Consider the following 22,815-nt stretch of genomic DNA (forward strand, 5'->3'; position numbering starts at 1 on the left):
ACTTTGTTATACCGCCTATAGATAGTTTTTGGGGCGCAAAATTTGACAACGTATTTAGAAGTTTTTTCCTAGGCGATCTAAACTGAAATTACCTTCGGTTGTAGAACCCATTCGGATGCTTACGCTCCTACGTCGGTCCTTAATTCATTTGAACAAGTCCTTGACTAGAGTGAAAAACACTTTGTTAAACCACCTAAAGATAGTTTTTGGGGCGCAAAATTTGACAACGTATTTAGAAGCTTTTCCCTAGGCAACCGAAACTGTAATTACCTTCGGTTGTGGAACCTACTTGGATGCTTACACTATTACGCGGGACCTCAATTCATTGGAACAAGTCCCTGACTAGAGTGGACAACACTTTTTGTTAAACCACCTATAGATACTTTTCGGAGCGCAAAATTTGACAACGTATTTAGAAGTTTTTGCCTAGGCGACCTAAACTGAAATTAACTTCGGTTGTAGAACCTATTCGGATGCTTACGCTCCTACGTGGAACCTTAATTCATTTGAACAAATCCTTGACTAGAGTGGAAAACACTTGTTGAACCGCCAACAGATAATTTTTGGGGCGCAAAATTTGACAACGTATTTAGAAGCTTTTTCCTAGGCGACCGAAACTGAAAATACCTTCCGTTTAAGAACCTACTCGGATGCTTACACTCCTACGTGGGTCCTCAATTCATTTGAACAAGTCATTGCCTAGAGTGGACAACACTTTTTGTTATACCGCCTATAGATACTTTTCAGAGCGCAAAATTTGACAACGTATTTAGAAGTTTTTGCCTAGGCGACCTAAATGGAAATTACCTTCGGTTGTAGAACCTATTCGGATGCTTACGCTCCTACGTGGAACCTTAATTCATTTGAACAAATCCTTGACTAGAGTGGAAAACACTTGTTGAACCGCCAACAGATAATTTTTGGGGCGCAAAATTTGACAACGTATTTAGAAGCTTTTTCCAAGGCGACCGAAACTGAAAATACCTTCCGTTTAAGAACCTACTCGGATGCTTACACTCCTACGTGGGTCCTCAATTCATTTGAACAAGTCATTGCCTAGAGTGGACAACACTTTGTTAAACCGCCTATAGATAGTTTTAGGAACGCAAAATTTGAAAACGTATTTAGAGGTTTTTTCCTAGACGACCGAAGCTGAAGCTACCTTCAGTTGTAGAACCTACTCGGATGCTTACGCTCCTACGTGGGTCCTTAATTCATTTGAACAAGTCCTTGACTAGAGTGAAAAACACTTTGTTAAACCACCTAAAGATAGTTTTTGGGGCGCAAAATTTGACAACGTATTTAGAAGCTTTTCCCTAGACAACCGAAACTGTAATTACCTTCGGTAGTGGAACCTACTTGGATGCTTACACTATTACGCGGGACCTCAATTCATTGGAACAAGTCCCTGACTAGAGTGGACAACACTTTTTGTTAAACCACCTATAGATACTTTTCGGAGCGCAAAATTTGACAACGTATTTAGAAGTTTTTGCCTAGGCGACCTAAACTGAAAATACCTTCGGTTGTAGAACCTATTCGGATGCTTACGCTGCTGCGAGGGTCCTTAATTCGTTTGAACAAGTCCTTGACTAGAGTATAAAACACTTGTTGAACCGCCTACAGATACTTTTCGGAGCGCAAAATTTGACAACGTATTTAGAAGTTTTTTCCTAGGCAACCTAAACTGAAATTACCTTCCGTTTAAGAACCTACTCGGATGCTTACACTCCTACGTGGGTCCTCAATTCATTTGAACAAGTCATTGCCTAGAGTGGACAACACTTTTTGTTATACCGCCTATAGATAGTTTTTGGGGCGCAAATTTTGACAACGTATTTAGAAGTTTTTCCTAGGCGACCTAAACTGAAATTACCTTCGGTTGTAGAACCTATTCGGATGCTTACGCTCCTACGTGGGTCCTTAATTCGTTTGAAAGTCCTTGACTAGAGTATAAAACACTTTTTGTTATACCGCCTATAGATAGTTTTTGGGGCGCAAAATTTGACAACGTATTTAGAAGTTTTTTCTGAGGCGACCTAAACTTAAAATACCTTCGGTTGTAGAACCTACTCGGATGCTTACGCTCCTACGTGGGTCTTTAATTCATTTGAACAAATCCTTGACTAGAGTGGAAAACACTTGTTGAACCGCCAACAGATAGTTTTTGGGGCGCAAAATTTGACAACGTATTTAGAAGCTTTTTCCTGGGCAACCGAAACTGTAATTACCTTCGGTTGTGGAACCTACCTGGATGCTTACACTATTACGCGGGTCCTCAATTCATCGGAACAAGTCCCTGACTAGAGTGGACAACACTTTTTTTTAAACCACCTATAGATACTTTTCGGAGCGCAAAATTTGACAACGTATTTAGAAGTTTTTGCCTAGGCGACCTAAACTGAAATTAACTTCGGTTGTAGAACCTATTCGGATGCTTACGCTCCTACGTGGAACCTTAATTCATTTGAACAAATCCTTGACTAGAGTGGAAAACACTTGTTGAACCGCCAACAGATAATTTTTGGGGCGCAAAATTTGACAACGTATTTAGAAGTTTTTCCTAGGCGACCTAAACTGAAATTACCCTCGCCTGTAGAACCTATTCGGATGCTTACGCTCCTACGTGGGTCCTTAATTCATTTGAAAAAGTCCTTGACTAGAGTGGAAAACACTGTTAAACCGCCTATAGATAGTTTTTGTAGCGCAAAATTTGACAACGTATTTAGATGTTTTTTCCTAGGCGACCTAAACTGAAAATACCTTCCGTTTTAGAACCTACTCGGATGCTTACACTCCTACGTGGGTCCTCAATTCAATTGAACAAGTCCTTGCCTAGAGTGGACAACACTTTTTGTTATACCGCCTATAGATAGTTTTTGGGGCGCAAAATTTGACAACGTATTTAGAAGTTTTTTCCTAGGCGACCTAAACTTAAAATACCTTCGGTTGTAGAAACTATTCGGATGCTTACGCTCTTACGTGGTTCCTTAATTCATTTGAACAAGTCCTTGACTAGAGTGGAAAACACTTTGTTAAACCGCCTAAAGATAGTTTTTGGGGCGCAAAATTTGACAACGTATTTAGAAGCTTTTTCCTAGGCAACCGAAACTGTAATTACCTTTGGTTGTGGAACCTACTTGGATGCGTACACTATTACGCGGGTCCTCAACTCATTGGAACAAGTCCCTGACTAGAGTGGACAACACTTTGTTGAACCGCCAACAGATAGTTTTTGGAGCGCAAAATTTGACAACGTATTTAGAAGTTTTTTCCTAGGCGACATAAACTGAAAATACATTCTGTTGTAGAACCTACTCGAATGCTTACGCTCCAACGTGGGTCCTTAATTCATTTGAACAAATCCTTGACTAGAGTGGAAAACACTTGCTGAACCGCCAACAGATAGTTTTTGGAGCGCAAAATTTGACAACGTATTTAGAAGCTTTTTCCTAGGCAACCGAAACTGAAAATACCTTCCGTTTTAGAACCTACTCGGATGCTTACACTCCTACGTGGGTCCTCAATTCATTTGAACGAGTCCTTGCCTAGAGTGGACAACACTTTTTGTTATAACGCCTATAGATAGTTTTTGGGGCGCAAAATTTGACAACGTATTTAGAAGTTTTTTCCTAGGCGACCGAAACTGAAAATAGCTTCCGTTTTAGAACCTACTCGGATGCTCACACTCCTACGTGGGTCCTCAATTCATTTGAACAAGTCCTTGCCTAGAGTGGACAACACTTTTTGTTATACCGCCTATAGATAGTTTTTGGGGCGCAAAATTTGACAACGTATTTAGAAGTTTTTTCCTAGGCGACCTAAACTGAAAATACCTTCGGTTGTAGAAACTATTCGGATGCTTACGCTCCTACGTGGTTCCTTAATTCATTTGAACAAGTCCTTAACTAGAGTGGAAAACACTTTGTTAAACCGCCTAAAGATAACTTTTGGGGCGCAAAATTTGACAACGTATTTAGAAGCTTTTTCCTAGGCAACCAAAACTGTAATTACCTTTGGTTGTGGAACCTACTTGGATGCGTACACTATTACGCGGGTCCTCAACTCGTTGGAACAAGTCCCTGACTAGAGTGGACAACACTTTTTTAAACCGCCTATAGATAGTTTTAGGAGCGCAAAATTTGACAACATATTTAGAAGTTTTTTCCTAGGCGACCGAAACTGAAATTACCTTCGGTTGTGGAATCTACTTGGAAGCTTGCACTACTACGCGGGTCCTCAACTCATTGGAACAAGTCCCTGACTAGAGTGGACAACACTTGTCAAACCACCTATAGATACTTTTCGGAGCGCAAAATTTGACAACGTATTTAGAAGTTTTTTCCTAGGCGACCTAAACTGAAAATACATTCTGTTGTAGAACCTACTCGGATGCTTACGCTCTTACGTGGTTCCTTAATTCATTTGAACAAGTCCTTGACTAGAGTGGAAAACACTTTGTTAAACCGCCTAAAGATAGTTTTTGGGGCGCAAAATTTGACAACGTATTTAGAAGTTTTTTCCTAGGCGACATAAACTGAAAATACATTCTGTTGTAGAACCTACTCGAATGCTTACGCTCCAACGTGGGTCCTTAATTCATTTGAACAAATCCTTGACTAGAGTGGAAAACACTTGCTGAACCGCCAACAGATAGTTTTTGGAGCGCAAAATTTGACAACGTATTTAGAAGCTTTTTCCTAGTCAACCGAAACTGAAAATACCTTCCGTTTTAGAACCTACTCGGATGCTTACACTCCTACGTGGGTCCTCAATTCATTTGAACGAGTCCTTGCCTAGAGTGGACAACACTTTTTGTTATAACGCCTATAGATAGTTTTTGGGGCGCAAAATTTGACAACGTATTTAGAAGTTTTTTCCTAGGCGACCGAAACTGAAAATAGCTTCCGTTTTAGAACCTACTCGGATGCTTACACTCCTACGTGGGTCCTCAATTCATTTGAACAAGTCCTTGCCTAGAGTGGACAACACTTTTTGTTATACCGCCTATAGATAGTTTTTGGGGCGCAAAATTTGACAACGTATTTAGAAGTTTTTTCCTAGGCGACCGAAACTGAAAATAGCTTCCGTTTTAGAACCTACTCGGATGCTTACGCTCCTACGTGGTTCCTTAATTCATTTGAACAAGTCCTTAACTAGAGTGGAAAACACTTTGTTAAACCGCCTAAAGATAGTTTTTGGGGCGCAAAATTTGACAACGTATTTAGAAGTTTTTTCCCAGGCGACCTAAACTGAAAATACATTCTGTTGTAGAACCTACTCGGACGCTTACGCTCCAACGTGGGTCCTAAATTCATTTGAACAAATCCTTGACTAGAGTGGAAAACACTTGCTGAACCGCCAACAGATAGTTTTTGGAGCGCAAAATTTGACAACGTATTTAGAAGCTTTTTCCTAGGCAACCGAAACTATAATTACCTTCGGTTGAGGAACCTACTTGGAAGCGTACACTATTACGCGGGACCTCAATTCATTGGAACAAGTCCCTGACTAGAGTGGACAACACTTTGTTAAACCGCCTATAGATAGTTTTAGGAGCGCAAAATTTGACAACATATTTAGAAGTTTTTTCCTAGGCAACCGAAACTGAAATAAACTTCGGTTGTGGAAACTAATTGGATGCTTACGCTCCTACGTGGGTCCTTAATTCATTTGAACAAATCCTTGACTAGAGTGGAAAACACTTGTTTAACCGCCAACAGATAGTTTTTGGGGCGCAAAATTTGACAACGTATTTAGAAGCTTTTTCCTAGGCAACCGAAATTGTAATTACCTTTGGTTGTGGAACCTACTTGGATGCGTACACTATTACGCGGGTCCTCGACACATTGGAACAAGTTCCTGACTAGAGTGGACAACACTTTGTCAAACCACCTATAGATACTTTTCGGAGCGCAAAATTTGACAACGTATTTAGAAGTTTTTTCCCAGGCGACCTAAACTGAAAATACATTCTGTTGTAGAACCTACTCGGACGCTTACGCTCCAACGTGGGTCCTTAATTCATTTGAACAAATCCTTGACTAGAGTGGAAAACACTTGCTGAACCGCCAACAGATAGTTTTTGGAGCGCAAAATTTGACAACGTATTTAGAAGCTTTTTCCTAGGCAACCGAAACTATAATTACCTTCGGTTGAGGAACCTACCTGGATGCTTACACTATTACGCGGGACCTCAATTCATTGGAACAAGTCCCTGACGAGAGTGGACAACACTTTTTGTTAAACCACCTATAGATACTTTTCGGAGTGCAAAATTTGACAACGTATTTAGAAGTTTTTTCCTAGGCGACCTAAACTGAAATTACCTTCGGTTGTAGAACCTACTCGGATGCTTACGCTCCTACGTGGGTCCTTAATTCATTTGAACAAATCCTTGACTAGAGTGGAAAACACTTGTTTAACCGCCAACAGATAGTTTTTGGGGCGCAAAATTTGACAACGTATTTAGAAGCTTTTTCCTAGGTAACCGAAACTGTAATTACCTTCGGTTGTGGAACCTACTTGGATGCTTACACTATTACGCGGGTCCTCAATTCATTGGAACAAGTCCCTGACTAGAGTGGACAACTTTTTTTTAAACCACCTATAGATACTCTTCGGAGCGCAAAATTTGACAACGTATTTAGAAATTTTTTCCTAAGCGACCTAAACTGAAATTACCTTCGCTTATAGAACCTATTCGGATGCTTACGTTCCTACGTGGGTCCTTACTTCATTTGAACAAGTCCTTGACTAGAGTGGAAAACACTGTTAAACCGCCTATAGATTGTTTTTCGAGCGCAAAATTTGACAACGCAATTAGAAGTTTTTTCCTAGGCGACCGAAACTGAAAATACCTTCCGTTTTAGAACCTATTCGGATGCTTACACTCCTACGCGGGTCCTCAATTCATTTGAACAAGTCATTGCCTAGAGTGGACAACGCTTTTTGTTATACCGCCTATAGATAGTTTTTGGGGCGCAAAATTTGACAACGTATTTAGAAGTTTTTTCCTTGGCGACCTAAACTGAAATTACCTTCGGTTGTAGAACCCATTCGGATGTTTAAGCTCCTACGTGAGTCCTTAATTCATTTGAACAAGTCCTTGACTAGAGTGGAAAACACTTTGTTAAACCGCCTAAAGATAGTTTCTGGGGCGCAAAATTTGACAACGTATTTAGAAGCTTTTTCCTAGGCAACCGAAACTGTAATTATCTTCGGTTGTGGAAACTACTTGGATGCTTACACTATTACGCGGGTCTTCAATTCATTGGAACAAGTCCCTGACGAGTGGACAACACTTTTTGTTAAACCACCTATAGATACTTTTCGGAGCGCAAAATTTGACAACGTATTTAAGAAGTTTTTTCCTAGGCGACCTGAACTGAAATTACCTCCGGTTGTAGAACCCATTCGGATGCTTACGCTCCTACGTGGGTCCTTAATTCATTTGAACAAGTCCTTGACTAGAGTGGAAAACACTTTGTTAAAACGCCTAAAGATAGTTTTTGGGGCGCAAAATTTGACAACGTATTTAGAAGCTTTTCCCTAGGCAACCGAAACTGTAATTACCTTCGGTTGTGGAACCTACTTGGATGCTTACACTATTACGCGGGACCTCAATTCATTGGAACAAGTCCCTGACTAGAGTGGACAACACTTTTTGTTAAACCACCTATAGATACTTTTCGGAGCTTAAAATTGGACAACGTATTTAGAAGTTTTTGCCTAGGCCACCTAAACTGAAATTACCTTCGGTTGTAGAACCTATTCGGATGCTTAGGCTCCTAAGTGGAACCTTAATTCATTTGAACAAATCCTTGACTAGAGTGGAAAACACTTGTTGAACCGCCAACAGATAATTTTTGGGGCGCAAAATTTGACGTATTTAGAAGCTTTTTCCTAGGCGACCGAAACTGAAAATACCTTCCGTTTAAGAACCTACTCGGATGCTTACACTCCTACGTGGGTCCTCAATTCATTTGCACAAGTCCTTGACTAGAGTGAAAAACACTTTGTTAAACCACCTAAAGATAGTTTTTGGGGCGCAAAATTTGACAACGTATTTAGAAGCTTTTCCCTAGGCAACCGAAACTGTAATTACCTTCGGTTGTGGAACCTACTTGGATGCTTACACTATTACGCGGGACCTCAATTCATTGGAACAAGTCCCTGACTAGAGTGGACAACACATTTTGTTAAACCACCTATAGATACCTTTCGGAGCGCAAAATTTGACAACGTATTTAGAAGTTTTTGCCTAGGCGAACTAAATTGAAAATACCTTCGCTTGTAGAACCTATTCGGATGCTTGCGCTCCTACGTGGAACCTTAATTCATTTGAACAAATCCTTGACTAGAGTGGAAAACACTTGTTGAACCGCCAACAGATAATTTTTGGGGCGCAAAATTTGACAACGTATTTAGAAGCTTTTTCCTAGGCGACCGAAACTGAAAATACCTTCCGTTTAAGAACCTACTCGGATGCTTACACTCCTACGTGGGTCCTCAATTCATTTGAACAAGTCATTGCCTAGAGTGGACAACACTTTTTGTTATACCGCCTATAGATAGTTTTTGGGGCGCAAAATTTGACAACGTATTTAGAAGTTTTTTCCTAGGCGATCTAAACTGAAATTACCTTCGGTTGTAGAACCCATTCGGATGCTTACGCTCCTATGTCGGTGCTTAATTCATTTGAACAAGTCCTTGACTAGAGTGAAAAACACTTTGTTAAACCACCTAAAGATAGTTTTTGGGGCACAAAATTTGACAACGTATTTAGAAGCTTTTCCCTAGGCAACCGAAACTGTAATTACCTTCGGTTGTGGAACCTACTTGGATGCTTACACTAGTACGCGGGACCTCAATTCATTGGAACAAGTCCCTGACTAGAATGGACACCACTTTTTGTTAAACCACCTATAGATACTTTTCGGAGCGCAAAATTTGACAACGTATTTAGAAGTTTTTGCCTAGGCGACCTAAACTGAAATTAACTTCGGTTGTAGAACCTATTCGGATGCTTACGCTCCTACGTGGAACCTTAATTCATTTGAACAAATCCTTGACTAGAGTGGAAAACACTTGTTGAACCGCCAACAGATAATTTTTGGGGCGCAAAATTTGACAACGTATTTAGAAGTTTTTTCCTAGGCGACCGAAACTGATAATACCTTCCGTTTAAGAACCTACTCGGATGCTTACACTCCTACGTGGGTCCTCAATTCATTTGAACAAGTCATTGCCTAGAGTGGACAACACTTTTTGTTATAGCGCCTATAGATAGTTTTTGGGGCGCAAAATTTGACAACGTATTTAGAAGTTTTTTCCTAGGCGATCTAAATTACCTTCGGTTGTAGAACCCATTCGGATGTTTAAGCTCCTACGTGGGTCCTTATTTCATTTGAACAAGTCCTTGACTAGAGTGAAAAACACTTTGTTAAACCGCCTAAAGATAGTTTTTGGGGCGCAAAATTTGACAACGTATTTAGAAGCTTTTTCCTAGGCGACCTAAACTGAAATTACCTTCGGTTGTAGAAAATACTCGCATGCTTACGCTCCTACTTGGGTCCTTAATTCATTTGAACAAGTCCTTGCCTAGAGTGGACATCACTTTTACTTAAACCACCTATAGATACTTTTCGGAGCGCAAAATTTGACAACGTATTTAGAAGTTTTTTCCTAGGCGACCTAAACTGAAAATACCTTCGCTTGTAGAACCTATTCGGATGCTTGCGCTCCTACGTGGGTCCTTAATTCATTTGAACAAGTCCTTGACTAGAGTGGAAAACACTGTTAAACCGCCTATAGATAGTTTTTGGGGCGCAAAATTTGACAACGTATTTAGAAGCTTTTTCCTAGGCAACCGAAACTGTAATTACCTTCGGTTGTGGAACCTACTTGGATGCTTACACTATTACGCGGGACTTCCATTCATTGGAACAAGTCCCTGACTAGAGTGGACAACACTTTTTGTTAAACCACCTATAGATACTTTTCGGAGCGCAAAATTTGACAACGTATTTAGAAGTTTTTTCCTAGGCGACCTAAACTGAAAATACCTTCGCTTGTAGAACCTATTCGGATGCTTGCGCTCCTACGTGGGTCCTTAATTCATTTGAACAAGTCCTTGACTAGAGTGGAAAACACTGTTAAACCGCCTATAGATAGTTTTTGGGGCGCAAAATTTGACAACGTATTTAGAAGCTTTTTCCTAGGCATCCGAAACTGTAATTACCTTCGGTTGTGGAACCTACTTGGATGCTTACACTATTACGCGGGACTTCCATTCATTGGAACAAGTCCCTGACTAGAGTGGACAACACTTTTTGTTAAACCACCTATAGATACTTTTCGGAGCGCAAAATTTGACAACGTATTTAGACGTTTTTTCCTAGGCGACCTAAACTGAAATTACCTTCGGTTGTAGAACATATTCGGATGCTTACGCGCCTACGTGGAACCTTAATTCATTTGAACAAATCCTTGACTAGAGTGGAAAACACTTGTTGAACCGCCAACAGATAATTTTTGGGGCGCAAAATTTGACAACGTATTTAGAAGCTTTTTCCTAGGCGACCGAAACTGAAAATACCTTCCGTTTTAGAACCTACTCGGATGCTTACACTCCTACGTGGGTCCTCAATTCATTTGAACAAGTCATTGCCTAGAGTGGACAACACTTTTTGTTATAGCGCCTATAGATAGTTTTTGGGGCGCAAAATTTGACAACGTATTTAGAAGTTTTTTCCTAGGCGATCTAAATTACCTTCGGTTGTAGAACCCATTCGGATGTTTGAGCTCCTACGTGGGTCCTTATTTCATTTGAACAAGTCCTTGACTAGAGTGGAAAACACTTTGTTAAACCGCCTAAAGATAGTTTTTTGGGGCGCAAAATTTGACAACGTATTTAGAAGCTTTTTCCTAGGCGACCTAAACTGAAATTACCTTCGGTTGTAGAAAATACTCGCATGCTTACGCTCCTACTTGGGTCCTTAATTCATTTGAACAAGTCCTTGCCTAGAGTGGACATCACTTTTACTTAAACCACCTATAGATACTTTTCGGAGCGCAAAATTTGACAACGTATTTAGAAGTTTTTTCCTAGGCGACCTAAACTGAAAATACCTTCGCTTGTAGAACCTATTCGGATGCTTGCGCTCCTACGTGGGTCCTTAATTCATTTGAACAAGTCCTTGACTAGAGTGGAAAACACTGTTAAACCGCCTATAGATAGTTTTTGGGGCGCAAAATTTGACAACGTATTTAGAAGCTTTTTCCTAGGCAACCGAAACTGTAATTACCTTCGGTTGTGGAACCTACTTGGATGCTTACACTATTACGCGGGACTTCCATTCATTGGAACAAGTCCCTGACTAGAGTGGACAACACTTTTTAGTAGTAATATAATGAGCTACACTCCCCGGGGGGGGGGGGGGTGAGGTCCCCCATGTATTAAGATATGGTATAGCGTATTTTTCGGGATTTGGGACCTCCCTAACGTATTAAGATAGGGAATGAATTAGCATGTATTAAGATTAGGTATAGCGGTCTTAATGTATTAAGATTAGGTATAGGTTGCATGTATTAAGATTAGGAAAAGAATCTCTATGTATTAAGATTAGGAATAGAATCTCCATGTATTAAGATTGGGTATAGCCGCCATGTATTAAGATTAGTTATAGCCGGCGACATGTATTAGGATTATGCGGCGACATGTATTAGGATTATGCGGCGACATGTATTAAGATTAGTTATAGCCGCCGACATGTATTAAGATTAGTTATAGCCGCCGACATGTATTAAGATTAGTTATAGCCGCCGACATGTATTGAGATTAGTTATAGCCGTCGACATGTATTAAGATTAGTTATAGCCGTCGACATGTATTAAGAGTAGTATAGTCGGTGCAAATGTGGGGGGTAGGTTCGGAGACGCTCCTGATAGGCTGAAATTTTGAGGGGAAAAAATCAATGTTTGTGTAGTTATTAAGTGTTTACTTGAGAACAATAGAATCGGCGTGGGTAATTAATTGCTGTAATTATGTGAGGGGTAATTATGTGACAGGTTGAATTTTGTTTACAACTTTTATGTTATTAAATTGTGAAATTAATTGGTGGGGGTTTTCAATTACCCTAGTTATCTGAGGGGTAATTATGTGACATGTTGAATTTTTGTTTACAAATTTTAGGTCAATTGCAAAGATTGTTCCCCTAATTGTTTGAATCAATTGTCTAACAAATGTCTTTTGCGCGCTCATTAATTGGAAAAAGTCAAGATAGCAAGAGGTAGTTTTGATCTACCGTCCTCTGGGTTATGGGCCCAGCGCGCTCCCACTGCGCCATCTTGCTAATTACATGCATATATGCATTATTTTTTGTACATTATTTGAAAAAAGATGTTAAATAAAAGAAAAAAATGAATTAAAATAGTATAAAATGAAAGACACAGTACAAATTATGAGCGTCAAAATACAAAATTACTCAATCGTTTACAATAAATTGTATAAAATTCAATGAACATCAAGGTACACTTAGCCGAGTGGTTAATAAAGTTCGATAAAAAAGTTTAGAAAACTCACGAGAAACAGTTACGAGAAACATATACTATCGACTTTATTAACTTCAGCTTACTAAATACCAAAATGAACACTACTACATATAGTTACTTATAAAATTTAACACGTGTACATCATGAATATTGTTCAAGTTGGTTTGGAAAAACTTAAATAGTTGAAATGCTGCAAAAATTGCGTAGAATCCACACAAATTTTGCATCTTCTGAAGTGGTCGATGTATTATTTTTTGGTACTTTTTACCTAAAAATTTGTAATGTGTTACTGATCGAGCCAGAGAATCCGCATAATAGTAACTTCTGTTGAGTCGAGCAATCAATATCCAATGTTCACCGACTTCTTTACTCGAAGCAGTGTTAATGATTGCAAAGCTGAATTTGGGTAAATTTGGAATGAAATCTGCTGGAAACAATCCAATGTATTTGAATTTTAGCTCAGGAATGCGTTCAATAATTTGTTGAAGAGATTGATTATCCATGACAAATAATCTTCTGTTTCAATTCGCAAGCTCCGTTTGAACAGGGATTTCTCACATTACAATCAAGTTGAAATGATTCGTTCTTTTCAATAAAGCAACAATCTTTAGATTGGGGAATTTTACGTATCAGACCTCCTGTAGATTCACTTACTCTGTCTTCACTATTACCTGTGACATCGGGATGAAAGATAATAATGATGATTAAAAGTCCCAGGAATACTGCACAAATAAGGTATACATATAAGTTTGGAGTAGGTCTACCCCAATTTTCATCCATTCCCTATCTTGATATTATAGTGTGGAAAGGGTTGCAACTGGGCGATGAAAGTACATATCCAAAAAATGTTCCAACGCAGAAGGCAATAATATAAAAACCATAAAAAATTGAGAAGAAAATTAAAAAATCTTGATTAATGCAGAGTTCTTCAGACATTCTTAGCAACTGTTCCAAACTGATCAATTTTAACTGTTGAGATTCGTTCTCCGAGAACAATTAACTCGGTAACATTGGTTAGCGGACGTTCAAAGAACATTTCTAAACGAAGACTTTCCCCACTGAGTTCAGGATAATGAACATTTTCACCAGCATCTTGGAGTGATGTGAGATCGAATACAAGCACATAATGATCTGTGAAGAAATCATTCGGTAACGCAGGAATTTCTTCGTTGAAGTTCATTGCCTTCATTGTTGTAACATAAGCTCTACAATTGTTGGTTGTATCAATTGAGACTACAGCTCTCCCTCCTCGAACAATTCTCAGCTCCCGCAGTCCAAACTTTCGATAATGAAAAGGATTTTCTTGAAAATGTCCGGTGAATGCTGAATTAGTGTTCATTGCTATTGCAATTCGTCTGATTGGGGCATTATTGAAAACATTTTCCTGAATAAATTGATTTTGTCCAGAAGGAATAATAAATGTTCGCGCAATTGTCTCCATAAAATTATAGCAAGCTGGTTGATGTGTTAGTTGATACTTGATTGTCTGGTGATAGACCTCATTAACGACAACACGTCTCGTAAAAAGTGAACAGTCAAGAACTCTAAGGGAAACATGTGGATTGTAGGAAATCATGTAAAAATTTGGTCTCGCTCGAATCAATTTGAGTCTAATTTTTGTATTTGGAAGTAATAATTTTTCACATTGAAATAAGTCGATTGCAAGTTTACCATATAAGGTAACCCCATCTTTCAACAAAAGCTCTTCTTCCCTATCTATGAACGGACTTTTTTCATAATCACTAGGATCTTTCTCAAATTCGTATCCATGACAAGCCAAAATTCCTTCATTATTCATTGTAGAAGCATTGAATTCATTGGATATCAGAGCTTTGTGGCCATAGAGTCCGTTAGAGTTGTACACTTGTTGATTGTTTAAATACACTTCGCAGTTGGAGAAAAGAGAGTGTAACAAGTTGCTGACATGAGTCAAATATTGTAAATCATCATCAGTGAAAGTCATACCCATATCTGGTTTTCCATGCTCCTCTTTTTTCATGAAATCGTCAAATAATCTTCCCTTTTGTAATCCAACTTTAATTTGTAAATGAATATCTCTCATATCGAGATAAATACTTCTATCTGTTTCAAATTCAAATTCAATGCTGCTTTCATCCAATGAAGTGCTAGGATAAACTTCTTGAATATGGGATGATTCAATTGGTTCCAAAACCGGAATTTTGTCAAAAATCTCCAAGCAAGAATTTGTAAAGTGTCCATAACGGAAATTACTGTCATTTGATGATCTGGTATTCATTTTAGTTTGGTAAAAATATCCCTCCTAGTTCGACGACGTCGACTGATTTTTGGCGAGCGTTTTCGAATAATACGTCGTTTTCTAGGTTTTCCTCCTCCTAGTTGTTTACGTAAAGTTTTCTTTCCAACATCTGTGGCTGCAGATTTGAACTTTTTCCTTCCAGCTAACACATTTCCGATTTCTGGCGCAGCTAATTCAATCAAGTCAGCACCAACTCTTTTAGCTGCTGGTACAACATATCGTCTCAAAAAAGGAATTGCAGTTCTCCCAATTGTTTGTGCTAAAGCTCCAAATCCTCTTCCCCTTTGTCTTGAATAACCACGAAAATACGGTAAATCACTGTCTGCAACCATTTTTTGTAAACTTAATTTTAAAAATGATTGTCTGAAGCTCTTCTGAACATCAATACAGCTCTTGTTACACCTACTGAATTGAAGGGAACTTTTTCACCGTATGAGTCGCGGAGCTCAAGTTTAATGCTGTGGAAAGAATTTTTAAGAATTTTTTTAAATTGTAGATTTGGGAAGTTTTGATAATTCATATATTGTCCAGTAGATATTATGTCTCCATTCTTAATTTTAGAAATAAACGGAAAACATCTCAAAAGCGCGGCTTTTGTATCACCTACAATATTGTATTCAACAATATCACTGTATATCATGAGAGTATGAATTCGAACAATATCATAGGGAAATTTAGGAAAATGTGGTCCAGCACCACTCATAAAAACACCCATTCCGTAAACAGCTTCCTCACACCCAAATACGTGACAGAGATCAGTACTGAAGATAACTAGTAACGAGTTCTCATTAGGAAGGCTTAGGGATATTCTTTGTGTAATTCTGTTGACTTTTAATTTGATTGGGGTTTTCTCATACTTTTCTCTTTCCTGAATTTGTTTGTTCATTTCGTTCACAATATCAGATATTGATGGATATAGTCCTGCATCAATTGTATAATAATCGGAAGGTTTTGTATCTGGAGTTGCAGCATCTAGATAGAAAAATTTTCCATCTGTAATATTCTGGTACAAAGATGGATATGATAGTTCGGTTATTGCCACCTCCCATTCTCCTTCAAGGTTAATCTGTTCGGGAAGGAAATTGGTAAAAGAACTCAATGTATTATTTGGATAACAATCAAAGGATGCGTTGGAAACCAGCTCTACCGTAAAAGAGTTCATCACTAAATGATACACTTTGAGAGCTCATGTTCATAAAATTTTCCTAGTATTTCATCACCCTGCTCTCCCTTGAGGTTGTATGTTGGAGGTTTGTACGTAGCAATCTTAACAATTTCAAAGATTTCACTCGTGAACTGTGACTTGTATCCTTTTCTAAAAGGAATATCGTATTTCGAAATTCGTACTTTATCCCCTACTTTAAACCGAGGTTTTTTGTATTGTCTGATCGGATTTTTGTAAAAAATTGATAAAAAGTCTTTGTTTTTTACCTCTTTTGGAGCTTTACCTGTAGATCTATTTACTCTACTATTCATTGTATTTAGGAAAGATCCCATTTTTACAAGGTACTTATGCCCGTTTTCTTCCATGAAGCGATAAATAATGTTTTTCAAAGATCTGATAGCTCTCTCAGCTACGGCAGCTTTTGTTTCACTTCTCGTTGAATAAATTTTAATTTTCTTTTCTCCACAAAATTTCCGAAATTCGCCACCAAACTCTGTTCCTTGATCAACCCATACTTTTTGTGGGATGTTTTTTCGTAGCATTTTTTTGAAAGCTGCTACAGCATCTGTAGAATACTTTGATTTCATTGGTTGAACACGGACAAAACGAGAAAATACATCAACGCAGATTAATAGATACTTTACTCCGTTATTAAACTCTGACAATTTGTCCATAAAAGCTAAATCAAGACACCAAATTTCATTTATCCGCTTTGCAAATGCAGGTAATCGTCTAAAATGTCGATTTGCTTGACGGTATTTTGTATAGGAATTTTTAGTGTGGAGAAAGGAAATAACCTTGCCTCTTGATAAACCGCTCGCTTTTTGAAGATTTCTAACCGATCCAAATGCAGCTTTTCCTTCTTTGTATAATCGTTGAAGTTTCGCTTTTTCAGGTTTTGAAAGGGATCCAACTCCCTCTGTCTTTGCTTTTGGCATCCTTGTTTACAATTTTGCTCGGACTTATCCCTGTAGCATCAAGTATTGTGTAATATATATCAGGAAATGCAATATTTTTTCTCTTCAATGCGTAAATAAAATCGGTAAATGCTACATTTGTATCTCTTCCATCCAGTAAAATGGAGTCACTGAGGGACAGCTTGATTCGAGGACATTTGAGTATTTGATCTACAACTGACTCGTTTTTGAATGATTTTGTGTTAGTGGTGATGTCCTTGTGAAGAGAATCTAAATTTTGTGGAACGAAGTTAACTTTTTCTTCACTCTCGTCCAATTTATACACATGTAATTTGAATTTTTGTTCGTAAAGCTGTTGAGGAATCAAAACAAACTGTTCCATTTCAAGAAAGACGGTTAATGATAGACGGAGTTAGAATTGATATAAGTTCTATTCCTTTCCTTGAACTTAAGATTGCTCTCCTTTTATTTATTCCAGTTCTTTTTAGAATAAGCTGATGAAATTCGTCTTGATACTTTTTTACGTCTCGTTTTTGAATATCTTGCAGTTCTCCTCTGAGCATGTTTACGATGCACTCGTTTAGGAACTGAATAAATTCTTTCGGACAATTTTTTAGGTAAGTTCTTTTGAAGTTCCGGGAATAACTTTGGAACGTTGTCAGAGTAGAGAGATGTTGTGTGCTCATCACTCAAAAATGTGGTCTGCTGTTTATGTTGTGGAAGGAAAAAAATTGAAGGAATCGATCCACTATTTGTACAAAATCGAAGAGAGTCGACTGTTTTGGGAGTTAAATCAATAAGTAAATGACCATAAGGAATAGAAGTTGCTTTGGTATACCAATCTTTTAATTGTGAACCTAATCCCAACTGTTGGCTCAGAGTGTTTATTTGCAGTACATCTCTAGGAGATTTGAACAAGACGATATGAGTATTTTGTAACTCTATATCTCTTCCTAATCTACTCTGATGAAATAAATTGTGTTTGATGTATATTGTGCTGAGTCCTTTATGTCTTCCAGCTGTTGCAATTTTAACGAAATCTTTAGAGCTGGAAATCTCCTCACAAGAGTCGTCAAAAATTAACAGATACTTTGTTCCGTTATTTGGGAGGTTTTGAATAAACTCAAAGTCAACTCCTTCTATGAACTCAATATTTTTAACATCTTTAGACATTAAACCATAAAGAGATTGATAATGTTGATAGAAGTAGTAAATTTTGTCGAACTCTGGTTGAAAAGTTCCAATTGTTAACCATTCATGTATAAGATGAGATTTCCCAGATCCGCTTGGACCAACCAATGAAATAAAAATTCGTTCTTTTGTGGAAATTATCTTGTTCATAATTTAGGTGAAGGTAAAATATAACCAACTGTACTAGAAAGGATTACAATCCAAACTGTTGTTTCTTCACACGTTGTAGCCAATGTTATTCGTACTATACAACAGACCAGAATTACGAGTATAACAAAAAATTGGGACAGAAAAACGACTAGAGACCTATTACAAGTCTGTGCAAAACATTTCCATGATTGTCGTTCCTGATTATTATCATCAAAGACAAAATTACCCAAATTTAATCCTTTATCTGTATGCTCAGTCATTTAAACGTAATCATTGAGACGATAGAGAAAATGTTTCAACTGAATTGTGATGTAAATAAATAAAAAAATGAGATAAGCTTCTAAACATAAAAAAGAAACAAACAACAGCGACAGCCAAAACACTGTCTCTTCACAGGAATTAATAACAGAAAGCATAAAAAAGGAGAATAAATTCAAAATTAAGAAAAACGACAGAATTGAAATGAAGAATAACTGTGTAACGCTAGGACAAAATTTGTTCAACTTTCTCATTTTTGAAGCAACTTTTCTATGTTTTGTAGGCGAAAAAAATGATTTTAAAAATTAATTAAAAGACAATATGATACATTACAATCAAAGTATATAAAAATTTTTACAAATATTAAATTTTGTCAAAAAAATTAAGAACCCAAGTTCCATAAGCATAAGCTTTCTTCTCTGCACAGTGCAATGTTTTCTTGTGTCGGTAGGGGTAGTTACTACATTCCCAGATTGTATCTTCGTTGGAAATCAACTTAGAGGCTTTTGGACATCCAAAATCGTCCAAATTTTCCACATCCTTACACAAATAATTGGATAGGATTTTACATTTCTCCAATCCTTTGGCAAAGTATTCGGTTGTAGGAGAACAATGTTGATGAATTATGGTTGGAAGATCTGAGTAATCAACTTTTCCATTATTCCAGTTTATTCCATGTAAATTCTTTGTGTTCCACTTTGCTTGAAATGTTGGCTTGTAGTCATTCGGTGGGAGGAATGTATATCCTAACACAATTCCGTCCTTGAAAATTCCCAGCTCCTTGACAACTGTTCCCTCCAAGCACTCAATATCAAACACAACGAGAGTCATCCTCTTTTTAGCTGAGATAATTGACAAATGATTAACAATCTAGTATTTTAAAAATATGAGGATGACAAACTTTGATGTAGAGACAAAAGAATAATCCAGTTATATGACCTAGAAGACAGGAGCTGGGTAATTGCGGCAGCATGTAACAATAACCTGGTCCTTCGTCTGTTGTTGTTTTCACAGCTCCAGCAGAATCATGTAAAATTGCATGTAGACGAAAAATTTTTGATCTAGCTAAGAAAAAGTCCAAAAGAGAGTTTCCATATCCAATTCTTCCTCCGTGAGGAAACTTTTGATCAATTTCGTCCAAATCGACATTTCGGTCCCAAATTTTACACGCTGCGAGAAAACAGTTTTTACGTTTTTCGTTCGTAGGGAACATTGAAAGTATGCTTCCGTAACAATTGAAAATGTTTACCAGAGTAACAATATTCATTAACTCTGAGTTGTTTCGTCCAAAATAATGCAAGTCTTTTTGTAATTTTCTATATAGGAAAGAAGTGTTGGTAGATGATCTACTAGATTTTTATACTCCTCTTTTTTCAAATCAATCTTTGTAAGAAAACTCCACTGATATCCGTTCCAGCGATGTTGAGAAATGGAAATTTCTTGTTTGTCAGAACGATATGTTAGAGTTGTTCTGCGCAGCCCATTATGAATAACCCACTTGAATTCAGAAATTTGGGACTCTACGTCTAAATTATCCAAATTGGGAAAATTTTGCGCTTCAAGAACTGTATATGAATACCTTTTAAGCTCGTGATGTAACCTGACGTGAAAAACTTTTGATTAATCTCTGAGACTTAAGAAAATGTTTCTAGAGCATCCAATATCCCAACTCATTCTAAGAAGAAAAAAGTTTCAAATGAAAAAATGTTTACTGAAAGTCAAATACATATAATCACCAAATATTCATCATTCAATATAAAAAAACATCATAATATTGCGCAGCAGTAGTTATTGAAATGTACATTGTTCAATATTAGAGAAGTCTTTAAGATTTTCAATGAGTTCCTTGAATTCTTCCATTTTATAGCTGACGTAAGTCACTTGCTTGAACTCATTGCTCTCTTTGCGACAAAATAGTCGGATCTGGACATAAACTGAAGCTGGATTGTCCTGAACGTACTGTATAAAGGTAACGTAGAGTCTTCGATTTTTTCCAATGCTGATCTCTCTTGCTTTGTGACATTGTTGCAGCACGTCTTCCATTTTTGGGTTCTTCTCAAATTGAGCTGGATTTTCTCGAATTTCCCAGTCTCCATTCAGCAGATCGTTCTTCAGAAGACAAAATTTCTTGAATTCGTAATCTCCAATTCTCAGTTGTTGGTACTTTTCAAATGTTCCACATTTATCTTTTTTAAAGACTTGAAAAGTTGGTTCCGAGTAATTTTGTCCATTTCTAAATATTTGGGACACAGTAAATCTCCCAAATCTGTTTGGATGAGAACCAAAGTCAATATAAAATGGGACGGAATCAGTACCCAATTTAGGTTGTGAATCTGTAAACATTGATGGAGCGCTCGAGTAACAAGGAGATACTTTGGAGAGCGACATTTACGTAACTTGAGTAAGCTGCGAGAAGTTGATTAAATGATTTGCTTAAAAAATTAAGGGCCTCTACAACGCAGAATTTCCTTTTATGCTAATGACATCATTGTTTTCGCACAATTTCCTAAAAAGGAAGAGAAAAATGTGTCTATTTAGAATTCTTCCTTAAAAGGATTTCTAATCAGAAATTTTCAATAAAGAAAACTTTTGAATCATTATAGAAAAAGAGTCTTTGTGTTTAGCACGTCTGTGTTGCATTAGAGAGAAGTAGTGACGAAAATATTTTGAACAAGTAAAACATCGAAATTTATTAATCCGCTGTTTCTTGAATTGATTCATAGCTCAAATGAGATTTTAAATTGCGCATAACAATTTCATTGGTTTCCTTATTTGGAATTTGAATTCCTTTATAATTTATAAGTTGATTTCCTTATTTGGAATTTGGTTTTATTTATAATAAATAAATTAGTTTCCTTATTTGGAATTTAAGTTCAAATAAGGAAATCAATTTCTTTAGAACTAAATAATATTACAGAATGGCAGCAGTTATGTGTCAGGTTTTACCACACTTTTACAAAAAATTCTGTGAAAAGGCGTTGTTTATATCTGTATCTGTCAAAGATTATAGACCATATATTCTTACAAGTGAATATGTTGTTGCTTCACACAACAGTTTCTGTCCCCTGAAAACCTGTCGATATCACATTGTTCTCATTTCTTTCTCCATCGGAGACTTGCTTCAAAAACTGGAAGATCTCTCCTATTTATATCAGACAGTTGATTGTTTATATACATTATATAAACATCAATTTTTTGGCAATATTTTGGAAGAATCGGGACTTGTCTTTACTCAGTTAGACAGAGCAGTACAACACAATTATGAGAACAAATATGTTGAGAAGTTACCTAGTGTGTCTAAAAAAAGATTGAGTAGAAAGAAGTTCGAACAAAGAAATGTAAGCACACAAACAATGGGATCTTCTTTTCTGGACAGAATTCAATCTCTTAAAAACTCAAAATATGAGGGTGAATTGATAAAAATTGTTGACTGTTTGTTAGACGGCCATGGCTTAATTGATAATTCTCTGTTATATCTTGAAATTAGAAAGTAATAAATTTGTAATTGCATCACAATTATTTACATAGTATCAGTTTTATGTTTGGTTTAAAAATCAAGAAAATTCAATTTCTCTTTTTTTACAATCTTTTTCTTAAATGTTTAAATTGATACCTCTAATCTGTTAAATGTCAAGTTTTGTAACAAACTATTCTTTTAAAAGTCGAGTTTTCTCACAAAAATTTTTGTTAACTGTTGGGTTTTGGAACAATTTATTTTAATAAAAGTCGAGTTTTCTCAACGAAATTTTTGTTAAATGTCGAGTTTTCATTCAATCTTTTTGTTTAAATATCAAAAAACAGTTTCCAATTGGATACAATGAAGCGCAAATTTTTTCCTGATTTTCACCAGTTTACGGTATAATTTAACGCAAAAAAGGAAGAGATTTTTAATTTGTAAAATGACAAGTTTTCTTTTTCTATAACAACTTAAAAATCGAGTTTTCATACAGGTTTTTTTCTTAGAAATCAAATTTCTGCTCAGTTTTTTTTCTTAAATATCAAATTTTTGATCAAAAACTTTTGTTAAATGTCGAGTTTTGATAATGCTATTTCCGTTAAATATCAAGTTTTGTAACGAAGTTTCAAAATTCAAAATTTTGTTTGATTATATCCTTGTGAACTGGTTTAGAAAAGAAAGCTCACATGAGAAAAATTATATAAAGAATGTTTAAATACATCACCAGGAAAATGTATAAATCAACATACAACTTTTCCGTTAAGAACGATTACAAATGAAGCTGCAAAATTGTACCAACTCGAATCTATTCAAACAGAGTTCTCACAACATACTCTGGTAAGTT

General features: G+C 36.9%; 1 protein-coding gene and 1 non-coding gene across 2 annotated transcripts in view; both read right to left on the minus strand.

Annotated features, from left to right (window-relative positions):
* LOC142341474 (uncharacterized) overlaps positions 1 to 22,815 on the minus strand; it is a 111,569-nt gene that overhangs the window by 33,506 nt on the left and 55,248 nt on the right. The gene's annotated exons all lie outside the window — the stretch shown is intronic.
* On the minus strand, positions 12,285 to 12,356 carry Trnam-cau (transfer RNA methionine (anticodon CAU)). Its single transcript has one exon. It is a non-coding gene; the product is annotated as a tRNA-Met (tRNA).

This window comes from Convolutriloba macropyga, chromosome 6 (assembly GCF_964194025.1).
Source record: "Convolutriloba macropyga chromosome 6, txConMacr16.3, whole genome shotgun sequence".
Lineage (NCBI taxonomy): Eukaryota > Metazoa > Xenacoelomorpha > Acoela > Convolutidae > Convolutriloba > Convolutriloba macropyga.